Below are 19,961 nucleotides of genomic sequence, written 5' to 3'. Positions count from 1 at the left end.
AGGTCGATTCCTGGTGCTTTGTTATTTTTTGTTTTCTCAATTATGTTTCTGATTTCTTGTGCTGTTGCTTTGGGTATGGCGTAGTGGTTGTCAGTTGGTGTACTAGTAGTTAGCGCATCCTCGTCCATATGACTATTGTGGTTGCTGTTGTTGATGTTATGTGGGGTGAATGTGTTGCATAGGTGGTTGGAGAATTCTTCAGCTTGCTCTTCGTTGCTCCTTGCCCATGTGTTGTCTGCTCTTTTGATTGCTGGTACCATTTTTATTGTCTTCTTTATTTTTTTTTTTTTTTTTTTGTGGCTTTCCATAGGGAGTAGTTGTAGTTCTCGTGAGCAGATAGTGACTCGATGAACTTTGTGAACTCGCTGTTGTTGTGCTCTTTTATTTTGTTTTTTATTTCTTTTGCAAGTTTGTTTAGGTGTTTTTTGTTTTCTTTTGTTCTGTGTTTTTGCCATTTTGCTTTCGCTTTTCTTTTTTCTCTAATTTTTTCGAGGATGTCTAGTGGAACTGTTTTTGTTTGTCTGTTGGTTGTTTCAGGTATAGTGGTTGCCCTTGCTGCTTCTTGGATAGTTTCTGTGAATGTTGTTACTGCTCGATCGATGTGTTCAGGTGTTTTCAGTGGGATGTTGCAGCTGATTTTGCTTTCTATTATTTCTTTGAATATTTGCCATTTGGTGGTTTTATTGCATAGCTTCTCTGTGCTGCTGTAAATTATTGGTTCGTTTCTGCATGTAATTATTATGGGCGTATGGTCGAAGGTAAGCTTGAGGCTGGGTGCTATGTTTAGTTTATTTGCGTTTAGTCCCTTTGTAACTGCAAAGTCTAGCAGGTCAGGTATTTTGCTCAGGTCTGTCGGCCAGTATGTCGGTCTTCCTGTGGATGACATATTGAGGTTATTGTTTCTAATGTAGTTTTCTAAAGTTCTACCTCGTGGTGTAGTGATTCTTGATCCCCATAGTGTGTGCTTTGAGTTATAGTGTCCAGCTGCAATATACTTGTCACCTATGTGTCGAAAGTACTCTTCCCACATTTGCATTGTGATTTTGTGTCGCGGCAGTACTTATACTGCTGACAACTGCAGTTGGTTGCTGTTAGTCTGTACGGTAACGGTGGTTGCTTGTATATGTTCCTTACTGACTTGGCTGTGTAGGTGATGTTTAATGTCGTTTTTTATTACTACTGCCGCCCCTCCGTGTGCTTTCCCTGAGGGATGCTTGGTGTCGTATATGGTGTAGTGCGGTATTTTTATATAGCTTTTTGTTGTGAGGTGTGTTTCTGAGACGAGTAGTATACCGATGTTGTTGCTATACAGGAATGTTTTAGTTTCTAGGGCCCTTTGTTGTAGGCCGTTAGAGTTCCAGGCTGCTATTTTAAGCGTGTCTATTTTTATTTTTTGCTCATCATGTTAGTAAGTAATTGTAACATGACTGTTATCTGCTGTGTTTGCTGTCTGCGGAGTTCGTTTTGTTCGCTTATCATTTTTGTGAGTATTTCGGTGTTTTTTTATGGAATGTTTTATTAACTCTTTGATTTCTATAGCGTCGTTGCTGTGGTTGTTATGTTCTTGATTGTCTAAGGGTGACGACCGGTTGACTACTTGCGCGTAGTTTCGGTTTCTAGCGGTGTTGGTGTTAGTGTGTTTATCGTTCCTTGCGTGCTGTGTATTTGGTGTTGACGTAGGTTCTGTGCTGTCCTGTTGCGCGTGGAAATTGTTGTGTGTCCTGTTACGAAGCGGCGGAAAAAGTTTACCTTGAAGTTGATTTCTTACTGGACAGCCTTTGTAACCCGCTGGGTGATTTCCACCGCAATTGTAACATTTTACGTCGTTTATTTTCCCCGTGTGTGGGCAGTTCGCTGTTAGGTGCTTTTCTGCGCAGTTGACACACGCCGGGTTCCTGTTGCAGTAATTTTTAGTGTGTCCATATTGTTGACACCGCATACATTGTGGTATGTCTTTTTTATGTCTGGGTGGCTCGACTGTGATTATTGTGTTCGAGATCTTTTTAATTTCAAATATTTCTTTGTTGTTGCTTTTCGGTTCTAGCTCTATTAGGAATAGCGGTAGCGGTTGCTTAGTGTCAAATTTGGTTATATTGTTGATCGTTCTTGCCTGGTGTCCGATCTTGGCCAATTCCTCGCATATTTTGTTTGTATTTGTTTTAGGGTGTAGACCTCTGATTACTGCTTTGTAGCTCTTGTCGGATTTGGGTTGGTAAGTGTGATACCCAGCGTTCTTTTCCTTTAGCGCTTTAGTTACTTTCCTGTAGGTTTCTAGGGTATTAGTTTGTACTTTTACCTGGTCCAGTTTGAGCTGTTTGATAGTGTAGTTTTCTTTTCCTGCCGTGCTGTTTAGCAGATCAATGAGGGGGTCCATTATTTATGCGTCTATGTAGATTGGTGGTGGCTTGGGAGTGTGTGCTCTTGGTTTTTCTGTAGGGTCTGTGTCCATCTCTTCTGTCAGTGAGCTGAAGGAGTTTTGTATAGGAATTTCTTGTAGCCATTGTTGTCTTTCTGTTTCTGTGGTCCTCCTATCGTTTGTGTTTGTGTTTATTTTTCTTTTTTTGCTGGGAGTTACAATCTTCCAGCTTTCGTTATGTTGTGGTAGATCCTTGTTGGTATTGCTCTTTACGTCGTCTTCTTGTATTATTTCCATTTCTATTTCTTTTGTATTTGTATTTGAGCAGTCCAGTACTTCACTTCTTGTTTTAATTGGGCTCTGTTGGTCTACTGCCCTGTTTATAGCGTATGTTTGTCCTTTGTTCAGTATTCTTATTGTTGGTATCTTTTGGATGTTTTCCATCATCGATTGGTTCTGTTGCACGTCCCTTCTTTCACTCTTGTCGCACTTACGGAGGCACTAGTTTTCACGTCCGCATAGCTCGGCTGCTTGGGCAGAACTGATAATAATATATGTGGCTCGGTTTTAGTCAGCAAAAACTCATCAATGCGTTAGTGGAATTTTTATTAACGAAAAATTTAAAATTAAAAGATTTCGTCGATGCATTAGTGTTTTATCTCCCCGATATGACGGCGAAATGTGTGGCTCCGCTGTACAACTATATCAAGTGTCCGAGATAAGACCGCATTGAATATTTACTGAAACGAATGATTTGAATGAACGATCGCTATATTTGTTACGACTTTTCTGTGAATGTTCGTGATGCATGTGGAATTTTTCTGTGCATACTCGCAAAGGGAACAACAGCTGTGCGTGTATAAACATTGTTCATATTTACTTTTGTTTATTAATATTAATTTAATTTTGTTTATTAATTTTGTTCATTAATATTAATAATTACTTATGGAGACAAAGCATTGGGGGTTGCATTACTCCTCTGTATTCGGGAATTCCATAGGGCGATTTTCGATATGCTGTTATGGATTTCGTCGCGCAGGATCATTTACGTCGCCGAATATCACAGTTTTCTTCTGTACGGCTTATATAAGGTAAACTGCCGCCCATGTGTCGTTCGGTTTGAGAATCATTGTACAACCTGCTGATATTGATTGAGTCATTTCGAATCTGTATATATGACGACAATCTCTTAAAAATCTTGATCAATCTTAAATCTTAATGGGTCTTGAGTGTTTAAAGTCTCTTGAGTCTCAATTGCCTCGGAAATTTGATTGCAGGATATTCGACTCTCGGTTTGAGGATTAGTATCGGTTATATATGAAATCATTACTCTATTTGTCATTCGATGAAGACACGCCTATATTTTAGATTGAACTCCTCAAGACTGATCAACAGTAACAAAATGAAAGAAAAAAATATCGCCGTCTATTCATACTAAACAAATGCTTGCTATATTATTTTCTCATTTGTATTACTATCTATGTTTAAAGATAATTTACTGTTAGTATGTTAAATAATTTTTGCTGTCACATACTAGACACATGCACTTATTTTTCGTAATAATCTAATAATTTGGCAGTGTAAATGATGTTTACGACGTAGTAGAGGCTCTACGGCTACGGTTCTGCGCGATTTATCTTACGAAACAAATAAAAATGAAATGGTGAAAAAAATTTGGCGAAATTGTTTCGATACTAAGAATCAAATGCCCCTTACTACTCGATGTTCGAACTGACCTAGTTTAGTCTGTGTAACAAGATTTGTTAGCGAAGACACACATTTTGGTCGATTCTTTAACGCAGCGTCATAAAGTACATCATGCAATATGTAAAAAGTTAAAAATATTTTCTGCGTAAAAATAACATATTTGCACAAAATATTACACATTCGATTGAAATTCTTTATTTATTAATTACTTGACACGTAGCCAACCGCGCGCGCCAGAGCAAGCTATACGCATCTCACAGCACTAGACAAGCCAATCTATACGCTGTCCAAGTAACAAGGACTAATATTCACTAATTGCAAAACAAAGAAGTCTAAAAATTATTTAAGTGGTCAATTATATTTTGCGGTAATGATTTTGTTTAACGATTTCACATATTGTTCATACAAAACATGAAATTAAAAGTATAAAAAGTATAGGTAAAATTAAAAACATTAAAGATGACTAAAGATAAATAACACGATTTGAACGTGAAATTAAAAATTCATAATGCGTTTTAATATCTTTTTACAGTGTGGTACCGTTCGATTATAACTTTATTTAGTCATAATTGATAGTGTAACTTTTTAATTAATTTTAACACCACTGAATCGGTGTCTTTTATTATATACTGTACTTTATAAAATCAGAAAAGTGCCGCAATTAATTGGGAACAAATCCAAGTAAACAATAGCTGATAATATAAATAACTAATAAAAAACAAGAAAAGAAAACACGTTGCTAAAATCAAAAAGAGAGATCTTCCCGTTCGATCGCGAAGCGATGTTCTTCATAGACGGGCGAAATCACCGTTCCGTTGGCTAAGTGTTAATTAATAACAATTTATATTAAGCAATATTCAGATCCAATAAAGTCGCAGTGATATAGTATTCAGTTATCACCAATCATAAAATAATGTTAATAATAAATTAAAAAGCCGTCTGTTATATGCTTATATATATGCATTATCGAGCCAATCCTAGCGGTACTGCAAAGCTAGGTCGACTCACGACAGAGGTGAAGCAAGCTCCTATCCTCCGTCAGATTCCAAAAATCAGTTTAATATTCTGACTTCCCAATGGGAAGTGTATCAGATATTAAGCTGATAAGAACAGATACTACACTTTGATCTTAGCCATAAGGCCGAGAAGCGATAAAAATTTCAACTTTGTCTACGAATATAACATCTCTATCTCCTAAATTTCCCAGCGAGAATCGGCATCTTGAAAAAACCACCTAGCGGTGGTATCTTCAAATACTCTAGCCTGATCTCGCTATACTGACATTTAGCGACTTTCGGCGTACGGTCTATTCCGTCCGTGAAGCGTGATTTTCCGTCTTCTTATATACCATGAACAACGTCGATCTTCTTGTGATGGCAAAATTACAAGAGTATCCTGAAGCTCAAGTTTGTAGATGACAAAATTCATTTTAATATTCGTTTGAATCTCATCCTATATTTTGCTCGCAGACTTTGGTAACAAAGCGTGCCTTTGTTCCTTCTTTCTCTTTTGTGTCTAATTCCGTAAAATATTAGCTCTCTAATGAAATTAACTATAGATAAGTCATTTAAGTCTCAGTCGTAGAACCGCGTCTCAGAAACTGCGAATCTGTCATCGTAGTGTAGTATCGTAAATATAATAATATTAGTTTATTAATAATGAATGGATTAGACAGAAAACAATGGTTACTTAACATGAAATAATCGTGACGACGTATTATAATTAATTTACAACTCTCTTCAACACAGATTCAACTCTCTCTCAACAACGCTAACAACACTATCTCGACGACGCAATTGTCACGTAAAATAACAAAATAAAAAAGGAATTTGAGGTAAAAAATAAAAAAAAGAAAACTTTATTTTTTTTCTAACATCAATACACTTTACAATCTACTTCCGAACTCTAGGCGTGACTTTTTAAGACTGACTCTTATGATTTTACTTTCGATCGGATCCGATTACTTTCTTTTGTCATCCCTCAACATCCCCACCGTCCATGCATTTGCTAGGCGTCCGCGATCGTTGCCACGTGCTCTTTCTTCTAGAACCTTCGGTGGAAGGACCGTTGGGATGTTGATGGTTCATTAGGCACTTCAGCGATATACATTGTCGCCGAGTGCCGCCACATCTTTATCTCTATCGTCAGTCCGTCGGATGTGAAGTATGCCGGTCGTGACATACCCCCCTGGTTAGATTGATCTTGGTCCTCTAAGATCGTAGTAGAATGGAATTATTTAAATGTAGATCAAAGGATATGTTTACGCTTATTTTTTCAGGGATCGCTATGAATTGATTTTCTGCATGTGATGGTACAAAAGTTATTTCGTTAATCTTAAATATAGCAATTTTACAATATTTGTTAGTGTTCGAGAAGCTAATAATTTCAGAGGCGTAATCATGTTGTAGTTTTCGATCGTGAATTGGTTGGGTTTGTTTACAAAGCGTAATTCCTATCCCGTGAATTTAAGGCAACTAATTAAGGGTATTGTTACTAGTGCTAGGGTCAGCATTATCCTGAAAAAAGTACGCTTTCAATCGGTTACCATGTATCTTTTTCTTAGCATTGTCGATAGAAATAATGTAATAAGGAGTTTTCACATCGTTAATCCTGTAGGGTCCTAACCATTCAATGTCCAACTTATCTCTTTTATGGTCGTTGTGGATTAAAACAAAGTCTCCTTTCCTAAACACAGTCTGCGTTTTAACAATCTTTCTTTCTTGGTCTCGCTTGTATCATTGCTTATTCTGAATAAGTGTTTTGTGAGCTGTTTCCCAATATTTATTCAACTGTTTTTGCCAAAGTGAGTACATATCATCATAGGTAAGTGTGGGAAATTTGGATATTGCGGAAGGTAAGTTAGCTTCTCGCCCAAAGGTCAATTCAAAGGGAGAGAATCCTGTTCCTTCATGTTTCGCGGTGTTGTACCCTAAACAAATGAAATTAAGTACTTCATCCCATTCTTTGTCATTGTCGTGTAATGCAGTACGAATTAAATCTTTAACTGAGGCATGCGTTCTTTCGAGGGATCCGTTACTTTGTGGGTGAAATGAAGTTGTTTTGATGTGTTTGATTTTAAAAGCTTCTTCAAATTTCGTCATTAAATCACTAACAAAATTTTGTCCCTGATCTGTTAGGATCGTTTTTGGTGCCGAAAATATATAAATATAGTGTTCAATGAGCGCGTCAATTATGGATTCAGTTCGTTGCGTTTTAAGGGGAACTAGTATCAAATATTTCGTAAGTTCATCGTGTATTGAAAGTATGTATTGGTTTCCGCGTTTGGTTTTCGTCATCGGTCCTATGATGTCCATAGCGATTTTGTCGTTAGGGTTAAGTGGCGTGTCTGAGATTTGTGGGGATTCTTTGGGTCTGATACGTGTTAGTTTCTCCTTTTGACATGTGTCGCATGTTTTCACAAAGTTTTCTACTCTTTCTAAAAGTCCGGAAATTTTGAATTTATCCTTGATCCGTTGATACGTTTTCTGTATCCCTAAATTGTAAATGTCCTACGGTGTCGTTATGGTTTTCCTTTATTGCTTGTATTATTTCGTTTTCGTCTAGTTTTAAGATGGGATTAGGTGCATAAGTAATTTTCTTGTACGTGTCGTTAAAATATATTAGCATGAGTTTAATCTGTGTTTTCTCTAATTCAATGAAATCGCTATTTCCTATGCCGATTTTTGTTGTATCTTTAAGAATTTTGTAAAGTCTTCTGATCCAAAGTGTCTCGTCGTATTCTCCCTAAGTCGTTTCGAGTTAATTGGTAAAATGTTTGGTCATTTGGATTAATTTCTAAGAGTTTCGGATTCTCGTTGTTGTCTTTCCATGCGTTGAATGAATTAGTGTGATCAATTACTAGGTCGAGGTTAACTACTTCGTCGCGAGTTACTGCGTGAACTCTAGATAAAGCGTCTGCAGCTGTGTTATCTTTACCTTTTGTATATTCGATTTCATAGTCATATTCTTCGAGTCTAAGTCTCCAACGAATCAGTCTGCTAGAAGGGTCTTTGCAATTGTGTAGCCACTTAAGAGCTTGGTGATCGGTTCGAATAATGAAGCGTCGTCCTAACAAATATTGTCTTAATCTTTTCACGGCCCATACGATGGCTAAGAGTTCCTTTTCTGTCGTGGTATAGTTTCGTTCGGGTGGATTCAGTGTTCTTGAAATGTAACAACAAGGATGACCGTCTTGCGACAGTATTGTTCCTAGTCCTTCGTTACTTGCGTCGGTAGTTAAGGTAAAGGTTTTGTTAAAGTCTGGATAAGCTAATATTGGGAAATTTGTCTTTTAAAGAGTTTGTCTTTTAAAGTATCAAAGCTAATCTGGTGTTTGTCAGTCCAATGGAATGGTGTGTCCTTTTTTGTTAAGTCTGTAAGGCTTTTCGCGATTTTGGAAAAGTTTCGAATAAATTTGCGGTAATAACCTGCTAAACCTAAGAATGATTTCACGTCCGTGGCATTGCGGGGTAATCGAAAGTTTTTTACAGCGTCTAATTTCTTGGGGTTTGGTTTGACTCCTTCGGATGAAACTACATGGCCTAAGTATTCTAATTCCGGTTTTACGAATTCACATTTGTCCGGTTGCAATTTAAGTCCTAATTCTCTGAGTCTCTGAAATACTATCGCGAGGTTTTCGTTATGTTCTTGAATCGTTTTTCCGAATATCACTATGTCATCCAAATAAACAAAGCAGTATTTTCCTACAAGTCCAGCTAAGGCTCTGTCCATTAATCTTTGAAAGGTAGCGGGTGCGTTTTTAAGTCCGAATGGCATTCGATTGAAATGAAAGTGCCCTTGCGGTGTCGAAAAAGCGGTATATTTTTTAGATTTCTCGTTCATTGGAATTTGATGGAATCCTGAGGATAAATCAAGTACCGAAAAGAATTTTGCGTTTCCTAGTTGTGTTAAAATGTCGTCTATATCAGGTAAAGGGTAAGCGTCTTGTTCTGTGAGTTCATTTAGTTTCCTGAAATCGATAACTATCCTCCATTTCTGTTTTCCTGAGGCGTCTAATTTTTTCGGAACTACCCATACCGGAGAATTATAAGGGGATTCGGATTCTTCTAAAATATTTTTCTTCAACATGTCTCCTATTTGTCGCGAAATCTCGTCACGGTGACATTCCGGTGGTCTATACGATCGTGTGTTAATAATTTTGTCTTTGGTTAACGAAATTGTGTGCTGAGTTAAATTAGTACAGGGTAAAAGATCGGTTTCTAAATTAAAGATGTCAATATAATGGAGGATAATCTTTTCGATGGATTCACGGATTGGTTTTTCAATGTGATCTGTTCTCACTAGGCTTTTTAGTTTTGGTACGTTGGAAAAGTCATGAGAATTTTGAATATTGCTAGAAATTTCAATGTTTTGCTCACCAGTGTTGATAAAACATACTTTAGTTGGTTTGCCTTCCAAATAGATTGTTTGAACTCTGTTTTCTCCAGGAGTCAAATGTATTGGTTTCTGAAATAAAATGGTTTTGTCGTTTAATCGGATTTTGTCATTGGATATTGAATAGTTATACTTCTCTAAACATGGTAGCCCAATGATTCCGTCTTCGATAATAGGGAAATTGTTCGGCACTATGTGAAAGATGTGATTTTGTCCAAAAATTCGTTTCGTTACGTATTCGTTAGTTTCGTATTTGTCTCGTCCCATAGAAAATTTTTGTTTAGGCCCTATTTGTATCGCGTTGACAGTTTTGTTACGTTTCACCAGGTTTATCCCTGCTCCTGTGTCGACCAGAAATACTCGCTCTTCGGTTCGGGTTGACAAAGATATTGCGAGTAATCTTCCCGTGGCGATGTTGACTCGTATGTCTCGTACGGTTCGTCCATCTCCTGGTTCGATGTTGTTTCTTGTATTTCGTCCCATTCCTGGACTGCCTGAATCCTTGCGGGTGGTCGATCGCGCTGGCTCGGTGGTAGAAAATTTTGACACTTGTTGGCAATGTGTCCCAGCTTTCCGCACTTGAAGCACTTCATCTGCGCGCGTTCAGCAGGTGATCTATTTTCTACTTGGTTAAATGTAGCAGGTTTCTGAGCTACTGGCGTGTTAGGCGATCTTGATGGTACATTAGATCGTCTTACCTGCATATGCTGGTTGTCGGAGCGATTACTAACCGAAGGTAAGCGATTACATGACCAATTAGGTTGTCGTTCTTCTCGCAAGTAGCGTTCTACATCGGCTGCCTTTTTTTCAGCTTCCGGAAGATTCAAGGGTTCACTGCTTAATAGTATTCGCCCTATGTCGCGTCTGAGTCCCTTTAGGTACACAGGAACAGTCTTCTTCGTGATTTCTTCAGTCATAATTTTACGTGTTAGTGGTTGTGGGTACTCATTGGTTACTGCGTACAGCAAACGATTGAGTATTCTTCTAAACCGAATATTAAAACTTTGCACTGATTCCTCGCGTCCCTGTCTCAACTCTCGTAATTGTTCTTGGTACTCATCCGAAGTCACTTGTGCTGCTAAGTTATTTCTCAGTGCGTCGTACAGACCACTGTAACACTCAATAGGAATGTTGCGAATACTTTGGGCTACTTTCCCCACGATTTTTTCCACTTTTATTGCTTTTAGCAATAGATCTTGCTCCATACAGCGATCCTTCATACTTCTCACTTCTTTGATGAAGTCTTCAACTCCTACATCATCATCTCCGTTGAGCGTTGGGATGTAGCGTATTGCATCCTTAGCTCGTAGAGTGGGAGGAGCGGGCGGAAAATAGCCTCTTTCTTCCACCTCGGGTTGTTCGATGTCGAGGTGGACAGGTGGGGTGTCTGGAGCTGCTAACCCTGACAGTTTGCGTGCTTTTGCCATATTCACGGTGCGATTGATTGCTGTCGACGCACTTTCATTGTCTTCGGTGATAATGGAAGCAAATTCATCGGTCGCAGGGGATCCGAACCCAGTCCGTAGCGCTGCGACGGTTTTCCCGAGATTCTCGATTTCTGCTGCCCTGTGTCTGTTCTCTTCGTCATTTTGCATAGACAAACGTAACATTTCCTCTCGTAAAAGGGCAATGTTGTCGTTCTGTTTTTGAATACTGTCCCATATTGCTCGAAACATTGGGTCAGTTGAGGTTGAAGTTTGAGATTCGTTTGCCTTAGACATTATTGCGCTGATTTATAATTTTCAGACGAAGACGAGTCTTGGCTACTGAAGCTAAATTTTCTTTCACGGTAACGTACAAAGGAATTCAGTTTACCTTTTATTGTTGCTTCACTTGGTTCGTGATAGTTACTTTGTTGTTGCGGATGACCGTAGTCCCAAATAATTCGATCTTCCGTAGATGATGAATGTCTTTTGGTTTCCGAACAAACACTTTTCACTATCCTGGCAGGATCGCCAAAATGTCACGTAAAATAACAAAATAAAAAAGGAATTTGAGGTAAAAAATAAAAAAAGAAAACTTTATTTTTTTTCTAACATCAATACACTTTACAATCTACTTCCGAACTCTAGGCGTGACTTTTTAAGACTGACTCTTATGATTTTACTTTCGATCGCATCCGATTACTTTCTTTTGTCATCCCTCAACATCCCCGCCGTCCATGCATTTGCTAGGCGTCCGCGATCGTTGCCACGTGCTCCTTCTTCTAGAACCTTCGGTGGAAGGACCGTTGGGATGTTGATGGTTCATTAGGCACTTCAGCGATATACATTGTCGCCGAGTGCCGCCACATCTTTATCTCTATCGTCAGTCCGTCGGATTTGAAGTATACCGGTCGTGACACAATCCGCACTCTCTGACTTCTCAACTCATACTGCCGTTAATTCGTTTATGTCTCTTAGTAACCCTTTGTCTTTTGTCTTATATCTTTTGTTTAAGCCCCGTCATGCACACGCTCAGTAACCGCTCGTTTACAATTCGCACGGCACCCCCCTAAGACCTTCGTCCGCGATACTATAGCAGAAATAGTCTAATCTTTTTTATATCAAATGTTGTCTGTGTCTTACATTTTCCATGTCCTGCACAAAGTTGTACAATTTATCATAAAATTTTCAAACGTGATCGCAGATTAAGATATAATACAGTACATAAAATTTTATCTGTTCCCGTAGGCAATTTGAACTCCGTAGTACTTTTCTTGATAACTGTACATCTTTCTTCTATATCGAAACAAATAAAGATAATAAAACTATAATACTTGATAAAGTGCAGCGTGAAATCTTTAAAAAAGTTAAAAATATATTCTGTATAAAAATAAAATATTTACACAAAATATTAGTACATTCGATTGAAATTGTTTGACTGTTGGTCACTTAATTAACTACAATATACATTAGGAATTATGCGAGTCCAAGAATATCACAAATGGAAAGACACATTATAGCATTTTACTTGGATTGCATTAGGTTAATTAACGTCCAATAAATGTTTCCAATTCTGACTATCCTTGGATCTGCAGAATACACAAGTGTAATTATAAATTTTGAGTAGTTAAAAAAAGTAGTAAGTAAATAATTTGAGCCAGATATATTAATGTTTTCTGTCAGTATTTTATTTAAATGCATTAAATATTTATTTAAATATTTTTTACTTCTACATATTACACAGTGCACTTAATCATGCTGTGGTAAAAAATCGGCCTAAATATCTCCTTGCGCGAATATCTTGTTGCAAGAACGAAAAGAACCTCGTACAAGTCGCATAGAACAAAACTCTGACACCTGACCACGTAAACAATCCTGCGTAAACAAATCCTACTGAGAAGATTAAAAAGGAAACACCCAACAGACCTCACAAGGACATAACCTAACAAACACGATGATGGTACCCCGCTGGGGGTAGCCACCCACATGTTATATTAGTATACCGCTATAATATTTTACCAAATGTCCTACTGGACAAATTGTAAAATTCAAATAAATAAATAATAATAAAAACCGCTACGGTGTCATCCAGTCACTCCAAACATCACCAAAATCCAGAGTAACATCCAAAACATAATACGACCAAAGTCTTTCTCCCATCCCAATCGCGAACCTCATATAAATACTCCTCCTGAAATCACCCGGGCAGTCTGCAGTCAGCAATACTCAAAACCTACCCAAAACCTTGTCGTTGTGAATCTTCGAAAAGTTCATTGTATAAGTGTGTGAAAATAAAGAGCTGGATCTCCTGTTTCGAGATCAACACTTTGTAATAATTTGATAAATTATTACCCTACACCATCGTCGCCTGTTTACTGTCTATGGTCTGCCTTCGTCCTAGTCTATTGTCTATACGCTGTCGATGGCTTTAGTCCTTGAGAAAACTGCAAATACTAGATATAGGGTTTTCGTAGAAGTGGTGACCACTTCAACATAAAATAATGAGAAAATCACATTCCGTGAAAGTAATCTCCATTAATCAAGAGCGTCAATAATTATATGTTATCGGCTATTCACCATTCACAGCGACGAACCGTATATATATGTCGGATTTACATTAGAATTAGGGTTAGGGGCGTGAAACGAATCTTCATTTGGATTACACATTGTCGTTATGCAATAGAGAGGACATTGACTAGTGCAAATACGATTATTACAGAATTTGACAAGTAACCGTGGTAATTAGATACTCGAGAAGCTAATGACAATGATCCTAGGTTCAATAACGGATCCGCGGTCAACGGGATGATAGGTAAACGTGCTCACAAAATCTAAGTCTGACTCTTTGTTGGTAAAGCGTGAAATAATCACTGATCGTAAAGACGTTACTCTTTTCATCGATGAGATCGCGAGCGAGAATGACTTTCCCGTCCCGATGATGCCACAGAGGAAAACTATAATGGTGTGTGTCTAAGGACACGAGATCATAGGATTCGTCGAGGATAGCCTTCGTTGAGAAAATAAGGGAGATTGGCGTTGCTGCTAAATTGGTCCATCTCCATATCGGTGGTTAGAAAAAGATGCTAGCCGCCCTCGAGGAAAAGTTGCTAGACGCCGCTCGTTGAAAAATATGTCTCCCCTATCTTCCCGTAGTTGGGACAAAGACTGTTTGTCTGTTTGAAGGACTAAATCTTAAGATTTATAACGGGCCCTCAGGCTAGCTGAACATGTACTGCGGAGACGCATCGACATCTGGCAATCATCTTACTCGAATAACAAGGTGTGGCGAGCTACGCGACAGAGACCGTTGGAATGTTTACTGTCGAGTGTTACAACTATTTCCTTTTTAAGGAGACCTATAGAATTATTCCATGCCTTTATTAGACAAAGCGTTTATCCCGTGACCGCGGCTACGTTGGACGACTGGTTGTCGCCTCGAGCCCAAGCTCATTATCACAAATCTCGAACAAATACAATCGGATCGACTGACGACAATTGTTTAATTACGCCTATGATAGAATCTAGATTACGGTGTTAAGAGATTTGCCCGAAGTTCCAAAGAGAAGTCTCCGATGTCCTTTCATCTCCGACATATATAAGATTATTCAGTTAGTAAAAGTGTCATATAATCTCTGATAATCTTTGTTTCTCGATTTTTTCAAAGTAGTAGGTTGTTCATCAAGGCCGGCGCAAGACAGGTTCAGGGCGTTCGCCGAAACCTGGCCTCTCGTTTTAAGAGACCCTGCGATGTACGAAACATTAACAGATGCAAGACATCTTTTTAGTAGTGATGATTCAGTTTAAAGAAGTGGCAAAAATTATCAAAGTTCAGTGTAACTCCATAAAGTCCTCATATCCTGGAAACTACTTTAGATAAAGAAAAATCCAGGCGCTTTCAGAGAAATGTACTTTTTAGAGAAATTAGACTACATCAATAGTTTTTTGCAAAAGTCATACATAATTTCAAATTTTGTACTGTCATTGAATTTTTTGCTCCTTAAAAGCAAATTATGGACACGAAAAAATATTACTTGGATTTGTTTAAAAAATTGCTTAAGAAAATAGAGATAAGGCTCCCTATTTTTGAAAGCCTGTCGACGAGTCGCAACTTCTATGAACTTGCATAGGAACTGGGCATAGCAACCCCTGACATTTATTTAGTGATTGTGTGTCAGTTGCCGTCTTGCGATTCATATGTTTTATGCTGAGCTCATATGCTGTATGATGCTGACTGTTAGTCAATCTCTCGACGCGTGGCAAGAACTGTGATAGTTACGTTTCGGTAAATTTAAGACGACGAATATTTTTCAAAGTTATATTGTGACGTAAACCGTGACATATACATTTTTAAAACGTTTGATTTTCGGTAAGCATTTTTTTTTCAATTATTTCCCCTCTTTTAAGTTAAACTCAACTCTAACTGAAACCGCATCGCAGAAAAAACGTATGGCAGTCATACAAATGAAATTCAATACATGTAACTAGTTGAGAATTTGAATTCGTTATTATTAAATTAATTTCGCCCCAAATGTTAAAATTTCGATAAAGTTCTTTCTTTTATTCATTTATTTAAATTTTACAATTTTTCCAGTAGAACATTTGGTAAAATATTATAGCGGTGTACTAATATAACATGTGGGTGGCTACCCCCAGCGGGGTACCATCATCGTGTTTGTTAGGTTATGTCCTTTGTGAGATCTGTTGGGTGTTTCCTTTTTAGTCTTCTTTTTATGTTTGTTGCGCCGACCGTTTCCGCTGCCAGCCGGTTCGGGTGCGTTGCTATTCTTTCTCTATACCATCTTGCACATCTGCTAATCTCCTCCTTGACCATTGGCATTCCCAGGTCTTTCCGAATGTCGAATCGTTTCTAATGTACCATGGCGCGTTTACTATCATTCTAAGAATTTTAGCTTGCATTGCCCCTATTTTGGTTATATGGCTCATTGCTGCTGTTCCCCACAGTGGTATTCCGTATGTCCAGATTGGTTTTATGATAATTTTATATATTTTTAGTTTCCTTTCTATACTTAGTTTGGATTTTCGGCGTGTTAGCCAATACATTTGTCTCCTTGCTATCTGTATTTTGTCTATTATTGCTTTAATATGCTGTTTCCATGTGAATCGTGTATCTAAGTGGAGTCCTAGGTATTTGACTTGCCTTGTTTGTATTATGTGTGTGCCGTTTAGTATAATGTTTGGTGGTATCTGTTTCCGCAGTGTTAATGTGATGTGTTTGCATTTATCCGGGTTTGCTTTAATTTGTTTAGCTTAAAGCCAATTTTCTATTTTTGTGATATGTCCTTGTAGTAATGTAACTGTTGTTGCAGGGTTAGTGTGCCTGACTAGTACAGCTGTGTCATCCGCGAATGTCAGTATTTTGCTATTGTTAGTTTTTGGTATGTTGGCCGTGTATAATGTGTATAAAATTGGTCCTAGGACGCTTCCTTGCGGAACGCTTCCTGCCTTGATTTCTTTAGCTTCCGAGTATGTGTCTTTGATTTTTACTATGAAAGTTCTGCTGCTTAAGTATGATTTGATTAATTGGTATATCTGCCCCGGGAACTGCTCCCTGATTGATTGAAGTAGACTAGTGTGGTTTATTTTATCGAATGCTTTTTTGATGTCCATAAAGAGTGCTGTGCGATATTGTTTTGTTTCCAGCGCCTGTAAGATTTCATTGACGAGTCTGTGCGTTTGTTCTATTGTGAGGTGTTTGTTTCTGAATCCGAATTCGTGATCCGGTATTAGATGGTTCTTCTCTATTATTGGTTTTATCCGGTCGTAGATTATTTTCTCTAGTATCTTGGAGAACACCGGAAGTAGTGAGATTGGTCGGTAGGACTTGGTTTCGTGTGGGTCCTTGCTTGGTTTGGGTATCATTATGATTTGTGTCAGTTTCCAAGCTTTTGGAAAGTATTGTATTCTTAGTATTGCGTTTACTATTATTCTGATTTGTCTTATCGCTTTTGGCGGAAGGTTTTTCAAGATTTTGCCGTTAATTAGGTCGATTCCTAGTACTTTGTTATTTTTTGTTTTCTCAATTATGTTTCTGATTTCTTGTGCTGTTGCTTTGGGTATGGCGTAGTGATTGTCAGTTGGTGTACTAGTAGTTAGCGCATCCTCGTCCGTATGACTATTGTGGTTGCTGTTGTTGATGTTATGTGGGGTGAATGTGTTGCATAGGTGGTTGGAAAATTCTTCAGCTTGCTCTTCGTTGCTTCTTGCCCATGTGTTGTCTGCTCTTCTGATTGCTGGTACCATTTTTATTGTCTTCTTTATTTTTTTTGTGGCTTTCCATAGAGAGTAGTTGTAGTTCTCGTGAGCAGATAGTGACTCGATGAACTTTGTGAACTCGCTGTTGTTGTGCTCTTTTATTTTGTTTTTTATTTCTTTTGCGAGTTTGTTTAGGTGTTTTTTGTTTTCTTTTGTTCTGTGTTTTTGCCATTTTGCTTTCGCTTTTCTTTTTTCTCTAATTTTTTCGAGGATGGAATTATTCTAATGGAATTATTTTTGTTTGTCTGTTGGTTGATTCTGGTATAGTGGTTGCCCTTGCTGATTCTTGAATAGTTTCTGTAAATGTTGTTAGTGCTTGATCGATGTCTTCAGGTGTTTTCAATGGGATGTTGCAGTTGATTTTGCTCTCATTATTTCTTTAAATGTTTGCCATTTGGTGGTTTTATTGCATAGCGTCTCTGAATTGCTGTAAAGTATTGGTTTTTTTCTGTATGTAATTATTATGGGTGTATGGTCGGAGATAAGCTCGAGGCTGGGTGCTATGTTTAGTTTATTTGCGTTTAGTCCCTTTGTAACTGCAAAGTCTAGCAGGTCAGGTATTTTGCTCAGGTCTGTCGGTCAGTATGTCGGTCTTCCTGTGGATGACATATTGAGGTTATTGTTTCTAATGTAGTTTTGTAAAGTTCTACCTCGTGGTGTAGTGATTCTTGATCCCCATAGTGTGTGCTTTGAGTTATAGTGTCCAGCTGCAATATACTTGTCACCTATGTGTCGAAAGTACTCTTCCCACATTTGCATTGTGATTTTGTGTCGCGGCGGTACTTATACTGCTGACAACTGCAGTTGGTTGCTGTTAGTCTGTACGGTAACGGTGGTTGCTTGTATATGTTCCTTACTAACTTGGCTGTGTAAGTGATGTTTAATGTCGTTTTTTATTACTACTGCAGTCCCTCCGTGTGCTTTTCCTGAGGTATGCTTGGTATCATATGTGGTGTAGTACGGTATTTTTATGTAACTTTTTATAGTGAAGTGTGTTTCTGAAACGAGTAGTATATCGATATTATTATTATACAGGAATGTTTTAGTTTCTAGGGCCCTTTGTTGTAGGCCGTTGGAGTTCCAGGCTGCTATTTTAAGCATGTCCATTATTATTTCTTATTTTTTGCTCAGCATGTTTGTAAGTAGTTGTAGCATAACTGTAATTTGTTCCGTTTGCTGTCTGAGGACTGCGTTTTGTTCGCTTATCATTTTTGTAAGTACTTCGGTGTTTTTGATTGATTGTTTTAGTAGTTCTTTGATTTCTGTAGCGTCTTCGGTGTTGTTGCTTTGTCTCTGATTGTTTATGGGCGTTGCTTGTCTAATGTTTTGGGTTGCTTGTGCGTAGCTTCGGTTTCCTTGGGGATCTGTGTTTCTGCTTATAGCTTTTATTTCCTTTTGTGCTTTCAATGTTACTTTGTTAGCCGTTGTACTTTGTTGTTGTTGGTAGTTATCGACTGATCTATTGCGAAGTGCTGGAAACAGTTTACGTTGAAGTTGTTTCCTGATTACACATCCTTTATAGCTGGCTGGGTGGTTTCCGTTACAATTATAACATCTAACTTGTTTTATTTTTCTTGCGTATGGGCAGTGTATTGTTAAGTGGTTTTTTGCACATTTAACACATGCCGGGCTTCTGTTACAATAATTTTTTGTGTGCCCGTATTGTTGGCACCGCATGCATTGTGATATATCTTTTTTGTAGCGTGGTGGTTCCACTGTTACTATTGTGTTTAAAATTTTTTTGATTTCATAAATTTCCTTGTTATTGATTCTGGGTTCCAGTTCTATTAAGAATAGTGGTAATGGTTGCTTCGTATCGTACTTTATCATATTGTTTATTGTTCTTGTTTGATGGCCAATTTTTGCTAGTTCGTCACTTAATTTTTCTGTGTTAATTTTTGGATGTAATCCTCTTATAACTATTTTGTAGCTTCTTTCCGTTTTCAGCTGGTACATGTGGTATATGGCATTTCCCCCCCTTAATTCTTTTATGACTTTCCTATAATTTTCTGGAGTGTTTGTTTGGATTTTTACCTATTCTAATTTTGTTTGTTTTATTGTGTAATTATCCTTTCCAACTATATTGTTTAGTTGATCAATAAGCGGGTCTATTATTTACGCCTCAACAAATATTGGTGATGGTTTTGTAATGTGTGTTGGTTAAGTTGTGGTATTGCCTGTTGCGTCATCGTCTAATTCTTCCGTTAGCGAGCTGAAGGAGTTTCTTAATGGTAATTCTTGCAGCCATCGCTGCCTTTCTATATCTAGATTACCTGTTATTTTTCGTTTTTTATTGTAGCTGGCCACCTTCCAGTTTTTATCCTGTTGAGTTCTTTCTTTATTGGTTTCCATATCAACTTCAATTGTAACTGAGCAGTCCTGTTCTTGATTTATTTGTTGACTTGTTTTTGATGTGTTTGTTGTTTTATTTATGTAGTATTGTTCGTCTTTGTTAATCATTTTTATCGGCGAGATTTGTTTTTTCATGGTAGGTTTGCTTGTAGTCTTCTTAATACAAGACACGGGTTTCCACCATTTATCTATGCGCGTAGCCGTTCGTAACTTTCTCTTCCCTACTTGCCGCACTTTTCTGAAGCACTATTTTTCACGTCCGCTTAGCTTGGCTGCGAGGGCAGAACTGATTTCGATAAAGTGAGCAAGAACAGAGAAATGTTTCAACTATATACAAACTAATGAAATATGTAGTTTATTCTATCTTGCAGTAAATGTTTTTTGGTACGCGATTTTATTCATTTTTGTAACAGACAAAAGTTTATACACAGAAGTATGTTTTTTTAAGAACCGCT

The 19,961-nt window shown here is 37.8% G+C and overlaps 1 non-coding gene across 1 annotated transcript; it reads right to left on the bottom strand.

Annotated features, from left to right (window-relative positions):
• Positions 1–5,024: 5,024 nt before the first annotated feature.
• On the bottom strand, positions 5,025–5,216 carry LOC117241154. Its single transcript, XR_004494911.1, has one exon. It is a non-coding gene; the product is annotated as a U2 spliceosomal RNA (small nuclear RNA).
• Between the last annotated feature and the right edge of the window lie 14,745 nt (positions 5,217–19,961).

The sequence above is a fragment of the Bombus vosnesenskii genome, unplaced genomic scaffold (assembly GCF_011952255.1).
Source record: "Bombus vosnesenskii isolate JDL3184/JDL3185 unplaced genomic scaffold, Bvos_JDL3184-5_v1.1 scf7180000015320, whole genome shotgun sequence".
Taxonomy (NCBI): domain Eukaryota; kingdom Metazoa; phylum Arthropoda; class Insecta; order Hymenoptera; family Apidae; genus Bombus; species Bombus vosnesenskii.
This window is presented reverse-complemented; position numbering and strand designations above follow the sequence as displayed.